The 14,294-nt window shown below is 37.6% G+C and overlaps 1 protein-coding gene across 1 annotated transcript in view; it reads left to right on the top strand.

Annotated features, from left to right (window-relative positions):
* slc22a4 (solute carrier family 22 member 4) overlaps window positions 1-14,294 on the top strand; it is a 36,198-nt gene that overhangs the window by 8,670 nt on the left and 13,234 nt on the right. The window lies entirely within an intron of this gene.

Raw genomic sequence — 14,294 nt, forward strand, 5'->3', positions numbered from 1 at the left:
GCATCATTTCGCCCCAGATGGCGGCAGTTCTGTTTTTTCATTACAGCCTTGATGTAACTGGAATAGCTGGAGCTTACATCACTTAACAGATATGAAATCGGAAATCAATGCAACTTTCTCTGTCAATTCTTGGCGTGCTATTCATTAGAAAATTATAAAGAAACGCGATATGCACGATATGCACAGAAAACAAAACATGAATAAAGGAACACCAAAAGGTAGGGATCGTCATGCTTCACAGACAGAAGGTGAACTATTTTTTCCAGCCCCATCTTTTCCCCTCGGTGATGAATCTTAAAGAGTATTTATTCGTTACTATTGACTGTGCTCAGTATTTAATTCCACTTTAATATTTTAATCCACAAAGGCCTAAATGAAAACATTTGTGCCTTTTATGTACATCTTGACTGACACATACATCTGTTTTCAGTATGACTCTTTAGATTCTCGGAAAGACGGAAAATTGCTTCCTAGGCCCTTAAGTAGCAAAACCGCTGAATCAAACTATTCCTTCATTACACTGCTAATCTTAAAGGGTTTTTTTAGCAATATATTAAGAATATCTCATAGGTTTCTTTCAGTTTCCAAGGAAAAAGCCTCTGGGTTTGTATTGTAAATCTTCTATAGCTGGGACTGTTTAAATGGCTGCTCTCAGGCAATCCCCTATTTAGATAATACTTTTTGTACAGCTGTACTATATATATTTAACCGCTAGTTGTCGCCATAGTCAACTATTTCATTTTTTTATTCGTTTTGTAATATGTCAAAAATATTCAATGTGTTTAACTTACGCTTATTAATTTAAGCATAGTGTTTAGATTTATGCGAATTTCTACTGTTTTGTAATAAAAAAAAGTTACAAATAATTAAGAACAATATATACAATAACAATATAACAATAATTTATACCAAGGGCGTAGATTTGGCATGGACGGAAGGGACATGTCCCCACCAGTATCCAGCGATTATTGAATTGTCCCCACCAATAATTTAATCGCTTCAAGTAAAGAAAAACAAAACCGGCAGAAAGAAAAAAAAACGATCTGTCAACGTCTCAGTCACCTAGCGGTGCAGAAAGAGTTAAATTACGTTCTCTCCTGGAGTCCTACCTCATGTGACAAATATGGCCAATGTGATTGGCTGTGCCTTTCAGGGAGCTCTGTTTAGTTTTAGCAGCGGCAAGCCTGCGCTGCAAGGACCTGCAAGGAGGAGAGGAGGATGGCAGGAAAAGGAACAACATAGATATAAGAAAGTATTTTTGCACAAATTGACAGAAACACTGAAGCAGCTACACATTTTATTCTTATTGTCATGTATGTCCTATTTGTCAGGTGACAGAAGAACCAACACAAAGCTCAGAGAGCAATGGTGACACAAGATCACAGGTGAAATTGGATGATGACTTGGTGGGTCATTACTGTATTTGAAGCTAATTTTATTTTTGTATGATACCTGATTTATATGGAATATGGCTGAAGTAAACTAAAGTCTAAAATACTTAGTCGTTTGTTTAATAGTAATTTTACATTATATAATTCATATTCATATTTTTGTTTAATTTAAGACTAAAATTAAATTAAATTAATGAGAGGGGTCGGGACAAATAAGTGTATACTTCTGTCTACTCCTTTTCAAACAAAAAAATGGAATGATATTTTGTAATGATTGTGAATGTACATGTTTAAAATAAAAATGAACTGAACTAATTCACATATAAAACTATGAATTGAAATTTTAAATGGTTTAAAAGCATGTAAAATAGCATATGTAGGCAAGTATATTTCTCCTTTTTTTATCAAGACGCAAAGACGATAAGGAAAAAGAAGAAAAGAAACGGGGCAGTGTTCGGTGGTTGAATCATCCATCCCCACCAATGCCAAAACCAAATCTACACCCTTGATATACACAACTGTGTATTTCATCTTATATTAGATAAAATATTTTGCGTAGACGAAGTGGTCGAGGATTTAAGGCTATGAAACAAAGCTTTTGCATATATTGTTTACTATATTGTTTTTGGCACCATGTGAAAAACTCACATATACATATACAGAAAATCAACAAAATAGGATGCTGTAAAACATAAAAACAGATTGTAATGATTTGCAAATCTCATTAACCTATATTTTATCCACAATAGAACACAGAAAATATTATCATATGTCTAAAGCTAGACAATGTCCCACGTTTAATACAAAATGTAACATTGAATGCATAACTGATGGTATGTGGATACATGAAATTGGCAGCTTGTATGCCTTGTAAGGCCCCAGCTGTGCTGAAAGGTATATTTTAGAGCTTTTAGAGCAACATATACTCCCTTCCAGATGAAGTATTTTTTTATCACAATAGTATGACTTTGTGGAAAAATCTGTTTACTGAACTGACCTGCCTGCAGCCCTGGCCTTTCACCAACTGAAAACATTTGGACCATTATGAAATGAAAAGTATTACAAAGACCCTGGACAGTTGAGCAACTAGAGTCCCAAAACAGGCAAGAATTCCTCTCGCAGAAGTCCAGCAGCTGGTCTCTACAGTTCCCAGACACTTACAGACTGCTGTCAAAACAAACTAGGATGCTGCACTGAATTATAACACAGTTATAACTGAGTCTTTTTGTAACTTGTACATAACAGAGTGAGTTTAATATTTTGGCTGCTCGCTCCACTACAGGGCTATGTAGCTTGGCCAGGAAATGTGGAAAATAGAGATATAATCTTTTGTTTGTTTTTTGGTTTAAAATTCATAGATTGCTAGCTGAAGAGCTCTTGCAGTCTAAAAGTGGAAAATAGATTGTTATTGGCTGATTTTTTTTTTCCTGGATTGTTTAGCCCTGCGACAGACTGCCAACCTGTCCACAGTGTACCCTGTCTCTCGTGCTGAGACAGCTGGGATAGGCTTCAGCCCCAGAGTTGATGGATGATTTTTTTTTTTTAGTTAGGTGGCATACCATTTGAGTGCTTTTCCCTTCTGGACTTACACAGGAACTTTCATGACATTGTATTTACTTACTTAGATTAATTCTATCACTTACAAAAGTTTTGAAAGCTTCAAAATAGTACTACCGTCTTACTTCCAGATATAGAAGTATTTTACTCTGAAGTATTTTCACTTGAGTATTTGACACTTTTGGCACTTTCTACACCGTCCATCCATTTTTTCCCACTTATCCAGTTCAGCGTCCGGGTGCAGCTGAAGTTTATGCCAGCAGTAAAAAGGGAAGAAATGGGGTATAGCCTTGACAGGTTGGCTGTATAACTCGCTAACACAGAGAGAGACAGAGCACCATTAACACCAGCACCCAGTTTAGAATCACCAGTCAACTTAACATGCTTGGGTTGACCAAGGCCAGTAGATTTGAACACCTTGCTGTGGCATAAAAGTGCAAATAACTGCCGCACTGTACCACTCTACTTTTTAATCCATTACATCGATTTTATAACTTGGACCTTTAATGACTGTGATGCAGACAAATGAAAAGAATTAAAACAGAAAACATTTTTTTATATTTTTAATAATTTCTTGGAAGAAAAGCTACAAGCCAAAAAAAGTGTATATCTCCCCCCCCCCCCCCCCCCCCCATGAGGTTTGCCACAAAGTAACTGCTGACACATAAATGCACAAAACATCGGAATTCCAATTATTTTCCTTTAATTATTTTGATAGGTTATGTTTTCTATAAACATAACATTCCATTTATATTTGTATTCCAACACTTATTAGCACTAAAGCATACCAAAACATGCTGATACATTTCTTTTAAATTCTTAGTACATTTAGAATAAATTTTATCAATTTGACTAAAAAGTCTCAAAATGTTTGTTTGTTTGTGCCACTCATCAACCTCACAGGCCAAACATGCAGTTTAATAAATGAACACCAGATGTCACCATTGGTCAAGACTTAAAGAACCACAATATCACTAATAACCAGTAGGTGGCACTGGAGACCTAGTTAAAATGGCTTTGGTGACTGTGTTCTGCTTATGGCATGAGAAAAGGAAGTTTTGTGGTTTGAGTGTTAATGATGAGCTGAGTACTTGCCCTTGTTTGCTAATCATCTGACGTTTATATTTTGCATGTCTGCTAACATATGTACAAGGCAACAATTCGCCACATAAAAGCAGTCTTAGAGCATACAGTTTTCTTTGTTTTATTACAATCAGTCTGCAGAGCAGCATGATGAGTGTCCTACATTAAAAACAGGAAATGAATCGACTGAACTACAGCAGCAATAGATGTGCTACTTTGAACCCAGCCTGCCAGCAGCGACCTTTACATAACAGAGTTACAGGAACTCTTGTAGCAAAAACATAAGATGAAAAAAACTTCTCCATGCTATCACCAGGCAAACCCTCTGCTCTGAAAGCCTTCCAAAAGCATTCAAAGTAGGCAAAATATATTTAACGCGGCAAAATACAACACTTTAACTTAAGCAGACTATGTGTATCAGCGTCACGGCATAAGAATACTTAAGCTTTAGGTATGCTTTTGTCTGGTTTCCATATAATCTGATTTGAAGTGGAATGCTTCCTTCAACACTGGTCATCAGATAATTCATGTAGATAACATGCAGCCACCGGGGGGGGGGGGGGGGGGGGGGTTCCATTTTAAGTTTGTGACACCTAGGAGGACTGAATAAGTCATTGTGGTAACAATCCAAAAGTTTAGCCATTATTTAACTGTGAACGTGCAGCATGCTTAACCCAAGAAAATGCCAGTATTGAGTGACTTTTTGAACCCTAGAAGTTTTAAGTTCTCTTTGATGTTCATGTGCACTGCTAAGTGGTATGACACCTTAACTCAGAGACACACCACAAATGAGTGAGTGTGTTGCATGCCATGATTTTAAATCCCAGTATGGTCACAAATTCAAGGGTTTACACTGATCATTACTCGTTTAGTAAAACCATGACTGCACGACTTACAAACAGCTGGCAGTGAGTGGGTGGCATTCACCTAGAAGTACTAAACCACAAACAACATGTTATCTAATCATTTATGATCTTGCTAACTGGCATTGCGTGTGCAAAGAGTCATAAATACTATGATTCTTACAGTAAAAAATACATGTGTACCAACTCTCAGGTCTCAACATTTGGTGATACATCTCCTCCTATGAGATAAGGACCGCAATCTCAAATAGGCCAGTAACTCACTCGGGTAGAGTTTGTTTTGCACTGTTTCTTATGTGGGTTTTTTAATTGCTTTTTTTAGTTTGCTGTAATGGAATGATAGAAAAATCATACCCTCCTTCTGTTTTGTGTCATTTTTCTGTGATATCTTATAGACCACTAAGCTAGTGTGTAGTGATGCAAGGATGTCGGGCACTCAAATGCAGAGGGTCGTTTGCAAGTATAATGTTACCCATATCTGATGAGCAGAGAGTAAACTTGAGTCCGTGAGCTCCTCTCATCATCACTAAAGATGATAATTCATAAAAGAAGTGGTTTATTTAAAAGAAGAAGAAGAAAGAAAGAAAGAAAGAGGAAAAATAGCATTCAGTTCCCCCCAAAAAGCAACTCTCCTGCAAAAAATGCTTTGAGATGAGTTTTTGTTTTGATGCTGTGGTTTCTGTGGCTTCTTCTTACAAAGCTGAAACTTTAAAGCCTGGTGCAAAAAAAGCAAAAAAAAAAACAAAAAACATTCCACTGCGGCTAAACCACAGTTCAAATGAAAGCATGAAAGGTGAAGCCTGACTTCCCAACTCCAGGCGGATTTATTAGAAATGCCTCGCCTTCTCTCTGAGCAGCACCATCTACTGGCCAGAGGACAAAAATGCAAAGCATCTGCTTCTCTCAAGTCACGTGATTTAAGAGAAATCGAGCCTCCAGTTTAGAGCAGGTCACATTGAGGCTGACACAGACCATGAAAAGGGCTTGACTCAGCAGGTGCTTTTTTTTTTTATTGCATTGGGTGTTCGTCCACTTTTATTTCGCTTATCTGACCATTTATATGAATTATCCAGTGCATATTTTCAACTTTTAGCTCTGGAATTACTTGACATCTGTCACAGATGGCAGTTTTGGGTTCAGTTATTGGGGTTTGTTTAATCACATATGTGTAACTGCATGTGTAGAGGTTCTCTTGCAGCACACCCAGAAATAAAAAGTTGTACTTGCCATTAATTTGCTATGCTTTCAGAGTATGATAAAGTGTATTTCTTTAATGTCACGCTACTGTTGGCTGACATTAAGGAAATACATATTTTAAAAAATATATTTGGAGGGATTAACTCACAGTTGTTAATGTTAGCCTCAGGCATCCAGCCTGAGGCTAACATTAACAGCATCCAGGACAAAGAATAACACATATGTCTGCTATGTCCAAACAAACAAAACTATGAGGTTTGTTTTTTAAACCTTCATGTTTATCTTTAACCCTGTTTGCTGTCTTTGTTGTTGCTGTTTTGGCTTCATAGCAACAACTTTGTTCACCTGTGGCCACACCCACAGCAGATGGCACGGCAGCACAAAGACATTTAGAATGATGGGTGATTTCGGGTAAATGGGATATTTATTGTACACACAGGCTCGAACACAAATAAAGAGTGTATATTGCTTACACCAAGACCTCAAAGTTGGCACATCACATCAAAGTATTCTTGATCTCATTCTCATGCTGACACATTTTTAAAAAAATTTTTTTACTACTATTATGTTTTATCAGCAGTAGATTTGATATCACGAAAAGGTTCTGGAGACATTGGAAAGTGGATTGCAAAAATAGGGAAAAAGTTCATTCAGTCACTGGGGCGGTGGTAAATGTGTCTAATGGATCCTGAAGTGTGCGGAAGATATTATGTTCTCGAGGAATATAGAGGAACTTCTTAAGCAACACATTCCTTGGGAGCTGTCGTGTCCTGATGCTCAGGAATGCCAAAATTGTCCAAGACGGTTTACACCCTGTTACGTCCGCATAGATTGTTTTTCAGCTTTACCGTGCCAATCACTATAATGCACATACGTGTTTGTTAAAGCAGCTCGGCAGGCTGGATAATAACAACATTCCCTGGCTCATAAAACAAAAGATATTTTTTTCTCTGTTTGCATGCCACCTTAATGGAGAGTTGTTGGCATTACACACACAAAATCTGTGATGATGCAGGTTGGGCTGGTATCATTAATTTAAACAGACAAATTACAGGAAGAAGGTATTGCTCCTCTGGAGATCACCAGCTGTCACTGCTCCTAGGCCTTTAACATTTTAAGTTAACTAACAAAATAAACCACATTTTGCTCTTGTTTTGTTTAGCACAGCACTGTTTCTGTTTATCTGTGTGACTTTATCAGAAACGATTGCAGAAAAACATGCATTTTCTTGTAGAAGGCATATATATAACTTTATTGAGAAGACCCACATGGCATAGTAAGCCTTTAGATGATGGTAGTCTCAAAGAGATAAGTCATTCATGATAGATGACTTGTTTGAGTTGTGATTTAACATGACTATTTTTAGTGCACTGTTGATTGTGAGTTGCACTCCTAAGAAAAGAAGTCATCAGGATGTTTTTCACTTATGGTAACCACATGTGACTATTGATTAACATCCACCTGTTGACTGGGCAGAGCAGCATTTATTTTGCAACATAATGTGGTAAAATATGGGCGCTATATCATCCTGCCACTAAATGACATCCACTTCCTTTGTGTGTCTGTGTGAGAGAGCAAGAGACAGAGAAAAGCAACAGAAAGGATTTTGGTCTTTCCAGTAAATGAGCTAACTCTAGTAAATTGCCTTCTCCTTTGTCTCATTTCTTTCACTCATTTAGCTACCCTCCCAACCAAAAAACAACATGCATGTGCATACACACACATACACACACAGAAGCTTATAAAGCATCGAACCAATATGTGGCCAGAAGCCAGCCAAAAACAGCCTTGGCTTATCACACTGTCTTACCCTTCCTCACTCCATCCAAATCTCTTTATCTCTGTCACCCATGCCTACAATGCACCCACTCCTTTACACCCACATGCACACTTGATTGCTTTTGCACATCGTCAACTTTTTTGGCATACAGGTAACTCCTGTTTACAAAGGTATGACAGTCAAACAGGATGTGATTCTACTGAATATGAATGCTTGCGTGACTTCTCTCTCTGTGTTATGTATAATTAAATTGAATTTTATTTTATTTTATTTAAGGCACTTTGTAAGTAAGACCTAGCTGCGTGGAGAAAGACTCAAATAATCCAAAAATCCATTTTGTGCAAGTCCCCGGCAACAATAAGGGAAAGAAACGTTTATTCAAACCAGACTCGTGAAGACAGTCCTTCTACCCTGACTGTTTGGGATTAGATAAAAGTGAAGAAAGAAAAGAAAAAAACTAAGAAACAATATGAATTATTAGAAATTAGAAATATTGGCATATAAAAAGTACTCCAGTGCAAACTTTGCATCTTTGAAAATGTAACCTGTGAGAATTTGGAGAGTATTAGTACCTTTAATACTGAAATTAACCATGCTAAAATTATTGAAATGCAACTAACTCACCTTTATTATCGTGTTATGTATCATATTGTTGGGTTATTATAAGTGCAATTATGTGTAATTAATTGTGTTAAATAACTATAGCTATGACTAGTAAGCATAAGGAGTGTAAATCTGCAAAAAACAAAAAAGTTAAAGTTGGTCATCAAGAATTAAAAACAGGAATATTTCATATTAACGCATGAACGTGTTTGAATTTTAATGCAAAGATGGAAATAGAGATGAAGAAAGACTTTCCTTTTTTACCGCTTTGTTCGAAAGACTGCGGCACTGAGAAATATTATTAAATATGTAAACAAGCATTGACATGAATGAAGACCATGATGGAAGCTTTTTTATTTAATTTTGAATGCCATCCAATTGAACCTTCATTCAACCTTAGAAATGGCATCAGCTTCAATGTGATGTGGCATGGAGGCTACGTTAAGATGTTTTTGAAGTCCGGGTTGTTTTCATACCAGCCTTTAGCTTTTGCATATTTTTGAGCTGGGTGTTTCCGGCTTACTCTTGACAACACTTCACAGATTCTCTGTGGGTTAGTCAGGTGAGTTGGCTAGCCAGTCAAGTGCAGTAATAACTTGAACAGCTACCCTTGGTCATGGTTTTGACTCTGTAGGGAGGTGCTAAGTACTGCTGGATAGGGAATCAGATGGAAGAATAAAGTGCTCTAGAGTCTCCTGGTAGATGGATGCTTTGACTTGTGGATTGATAAAACAGTGGACGAACCACCACCAACACCAGCAGATGATATAGCACCCCAAATTATCACAGAGTGGGGAAGCTTCACACCTGACTTGCGACATGCTTCTTCGCCCTTTCTCCTCACTCTAGGAACTTGATTTTCAAATTACATACAAAACATACTCTCACCTGAAAAGAGGACTTAGAACCGCTGACCAACAGTCCAGTTCCTCTTCTGTTTAGGTTAGATGCTTTTGGCATTGTCTCTGGCTCAGGATTTCCTTTTTATTAGAAATGATGGTGGCTCTTCATGCGCTGACATCAACCTTAGTCACTATTTAATCACGCCACACATTGCCATGATGAAATTGATTAAATTGAATTCAACCAACAGATTTTCATGTTAAATGAACACATTTCTATTTTGCAAATCAACGATGCACCTTAGCAGACTTTTTTCAGCAACGACCCTTTTGTTGCTGCTTTTGTTACGCAAATGATATTCAGTTGTATGTGTCATTCAAAACCCAGAATAGTGCCAAACTACCTGCCCCCTAGGAGTACGTTAATGTTATAAAGAACTGGATGGGAGATAAGTGTCTTGTCTTTACATGCCTGAAAGAAATGAAGTTCTTATCTGTGCCTCTGACAACTTGGTGTTTTTTTTTTTGCTAAATACATTGACCGTCTTGTACAAACTTGTTTGTCATTTGAGAAACATGGCAGGCATAAATGTATTGTGCCTCAGTGTGAAATGGAAGTGATTGTACACTGGTTTGTATTATGACTCCTTCATTATTGCCGTTTGTTGTCGGCTGTTATCCGTGCCAAGATCGTCCCGAGATCGACTGCAAAAAGTCCAGAATGCTACTGAAAGCTGCTCACGAGGTCCTCCAAAAGGTCCCATGTAACTCCAATTCTGTCTTCTTTACACTGGCTCCCCTTTAAATTAGGGTAAGTTTAGCATTTCAGTGATTACTTTCAGCGCTCTTCATGGTCAGATGCCTCCCCACATCTACTACATCCATTCTTAAGTGCTAGGACAGCTGATCAGCGCTTGTTGCCGGTAACTCGGCCCAGGTAGGGGCTGTGTTTTTGAGGATGTGGCTCCCAAATTGTGGAACTCGCCTCCATTGGAATTAAGATATGTGGACACTGTTGATAGCTTTAAAAAAGAGGACCTACCTGTGCAGGATTGTTTTTTACATTGTTTTATCCAATTATATGGTTTTAATTGTTATAGTTTATACTGTGTAACACTTGTTTTTTATAAGTGCTATATAAATAGACTTACTTCTGGAACTTATAATCTTTATGGATGGTGTAGATGATCATCTTCTGGAGAACTGTCAAGTCAGCAGTTTTCCCCGTGATTGTGGTTGCCTCAACTGGACTAGACTGAGTGATACACAGTATTTATACTGTTTGAACAGTAATTTACTTGTACACACAATATTCTAATATTCATGGGTACCATATTTGTGACTTTTATGACTTTGTGACTTTTATTAGTTATACAACTTAATCATTAAAATTAAAACAGAAGCCAAAAAAAACCCTACCTGAAATCTTTCACTTTAGATATAATACTTACTAAATACAAGGAAGGTTCCCTTTCTTGATCAAACATTTTTCATGATATTCTAATTTTTCTGAGATGCACCAGTAGTCTTTATGTATGCAATCGTATCTGTGTGTGGATCTTTTGGTTCAACGTCCAGGTAAATGCAAATTTCTTTTAAACACCTGCACCTTTTTTTATCCGTGCATGGTGTTGAGGCCAAGGATGCACAGAAGACAGATTCAGAGTTTAAGGGGTTTTTGTTAGTTTTTTTGCTATTTGGCACCTCATAAATGTGTAGAGCACTCATATTTGTCTGTAAACTCTGTCACACCGAGCTTTATCCCATTTAACACTTGGCAAGAGGTAGAGTACAGCTTTGCACCTTACATTGCTTACATTACACCTACAACCATCACACAAAATGGGACCAACCGGCTAGCAAGTGTAAACCCACAGCCTTCTTCCTGTGACATGACAGAGGCCACCTGCTCACCACCATGGCTGTGCACCACCTAGTCTTTGATTTACCTCAAAAAATATACACTAATAATATATATGTTTTTAAAACAGAATTGCAGAAGTTAGCGATAAGTTTTTCTGCTCAGTAGCTGTAATCGTTTAATAATATCCTTATTTAAAGCAGCAGTTTTTAGCAACTTTTTACTAGCCGTAGCTGATATAAGTGAAGTATACATGCACTTCTTTTTCCAGTCTGTTGTGATCCCACTTGACCCACTTGATTGGTTAAAGGTTAAACTGGATATTATAAAAATGTAAAGCCTTGTCTGATTTAGATTAAACTCTGGGAGATGATATGGCTCGTATTTCGTTTTATAGGGTGTTGTATCCTGAAGGTTTACTGCAATCATCTTTTGTTTGAATGAAACCACAGGCAGTTCTGGTGTTTCCAGTAAATCAGCCGACCAATATTTCACTCTCTGTAACACACAGTCGCTCTTTCATTCCCTCTCCTTATCTCTATCAGACACACACCCACATCCACTCACTCACAGACACCGGCATACCCACAGCATGCATAAATCAGTCTCAGAGCAGTCTTTCTTCCTCTGCATATGTGACCAACTACCAAAGTTCAGTTTTTTTTCATACGTCACCAATTTGCAGCAGTTATCTCGGGGCACTTTGTTATTATTATCTTTATTTTACGGTAAACATCTTAGAATAATAAAGATTGAAATCAAATGACTGCATGTATCGAGGCATTAAAACATTATGTTTTAATAGGATGAAACCTGCAGCAGAGCCAAGCTCGGGAAAGTCAACTAGCAGTTAAGGTAAAGGAAATGGAGAGAGAGAAGAAAGGCAATAAAAAAAGACAAAGGAGACAATAAACAAAGTAATAATAAACATTTTATAGGTGAACGTTCATTCATCAGTTTATCTTCATGTACATATTGATGTATTGAACCGCTTTGGAGGTTTTGAATTAGGTTAGGGAGAAACCTACATGTTTTGGCATCACATTATCATGATCTGATCCCAAAACGTGCTTCATGATCTTAGCAAGTGTACTTTGAGAAACTTTTAAAAAGTTTACTATGTTAATTGTGCATTTTTGCAGTTGGTTAACAAAACTCTATTTTGCATAGTAATAATAGTAACAATAGTAATAATTAGAAATATTGTTTATTTTAGGTGCATTTCAAAACATTGGAGGTCACCCACATATGCACATACATGCATACATAGAAGAACAGAGAATAAAACTATCCGTCAAGTCAATGAGACAAGTTTACAACATATTAAATCATTAAAAACTGAGGATTCATGTGACAGGATGAAAACATGTTAACTGAAAATGGTGGAAGGAAAGAAATTGCATCAAAGGGAAAACAGTTAATAACAAAAACCAAATATTTATCTGAGCAAAATGCAGCACCACTTGTCTCTGTAGCTCACAGACAGTAAGAATCTGGGGTAGTTGCTACAATCTAAACAGTCTAAAGAGCAACCAGCATTAGGTACTTTGAGTCTGCTTTGAGGCCAAAGTTACACAGTAGTCTGTACTTCAGCATACAGGCTTGAATGAACCTTTTAAGACAAATACATCAGTCACCATCTGTGCTGTTAAAAGGTGTGAAACGCAAGATACTAGAGTTCACAACTGTTCAAGTAGGTCAGGTCAGGCACTTTGGTAATCTTTATACAGGCATCGCTACCGGGACAAATTCTGCAGTCCAGACGTCTAAGTAGCCCACTAAATATTTATAATTAACTTCAATGTGTCCGCTTTACATCACCAGCAGTTACTTTTTCCTTTGTTGCTTGTTGTTGCCAAATGTTATTCACAACATATGGTCTCTAGTTATGTTAGACAACAGTAGATGAAGCGGCTGTGTTTTAATTTTATTTTTTTATTTCTCTTTGAGCCTACAATTTGGTTGGCAAATTAAATTACTTCAAAATTGTCTTGGAATCAGATAATTAGTAATATGAGCTAATTACATTTAGCTCATATTACTAAATGTAGTTTGACATATATGAGCCTCTTTATCCAATGTGTATTTGGGACCTTGCCTGTACCAGGTTGGACCCCATGTTCAAAGGTGCCTTAAATCGTCATCACATAGATTCAACAGATACTGGTACTGGTTACAAGATCACACAGTTGCTGCAAATCTGTCAGCAGCACATGCAAATTTCCTGGTCCACCACTCCCAAAGGTGTTTTATTGGACTGAGATCTGAGGAGGCTATTTGAATGCCAGGGAACATCATGTTCAAAAAAACAGTTTGAGATGATTATGAGCTTTGTGCCATCACAAAGCAGCGCAAACCACTGATACAAGACAGGACAATCCATGCTTTCGTAGTTTAAGTTCTGACCCTACCAGCCCAATGTTGCAGAACAAATCTGGATTCATCAGACACATTTTCATGAATTGTTTTGAAATTTTGGCGACCCTGCATGAATTGTAGCCTCAGATTTCTGCTCTTAACTGACAGGAGATCCACACAGTGTGGTCTTCTGCTGCTGTAACAAATCTGTATAAAGGTTTGGTGTTGCTCTATTGCAGGGGTGTCGGACTCCAGGTTTTAGATCTCACCCTGGGTCGACACACCTGAATCATATGATTAGTTCACTGCCAGGCATCTGAAGAACTTCAAGACATGTTGAGGAGTTCATCAGCTGTGTTGGATTAAGGACGCATCTAAAACCTGCAGGACACCTGTGCTCCAATGCATAGGTTGGTTGTGATGAGTGTTTAATTGAGTGACTGTTGCCTTCCTTTCAATGTGAAGCAGTCTGGTCATTATCCTCTCACCTTTGACCTCTGACATTCACTGAGTATGTTCTCTTTTTTGGACCATTCAACTGGAGAGACGGTTGTGTGAGAAAAACCCACTAGATCCCAATCTTTACAATGTCTACATGCGCATTGCAATGGGCAAACAGCTGTTGCTATGTGATTAGCTGATTAGATGTTTATGGTAATGAGCAGCCAAAGTAGTCTATATACATAAACGGTTAGGATCAACTCAAGTCCATTCTTAACCCAGTGACGCCAAATGGGGATTATACTTCCATAACTACAC

The sequence above is a fragment of the Astatotilapia calliptera genome, chromosome 10 (genome assembly GCF_964374335.1).
Source record: "Astatotilapia calliptera chromosome 10, fAstCal68.1, whole genome shotgun sequence".
Lineage (NCBI taxonomy): Eukaryota > Metazoa > Chordata > Actinopteri > Cichliformes > Cichlidae > Astatotilapia > Astatotilapia calliptera.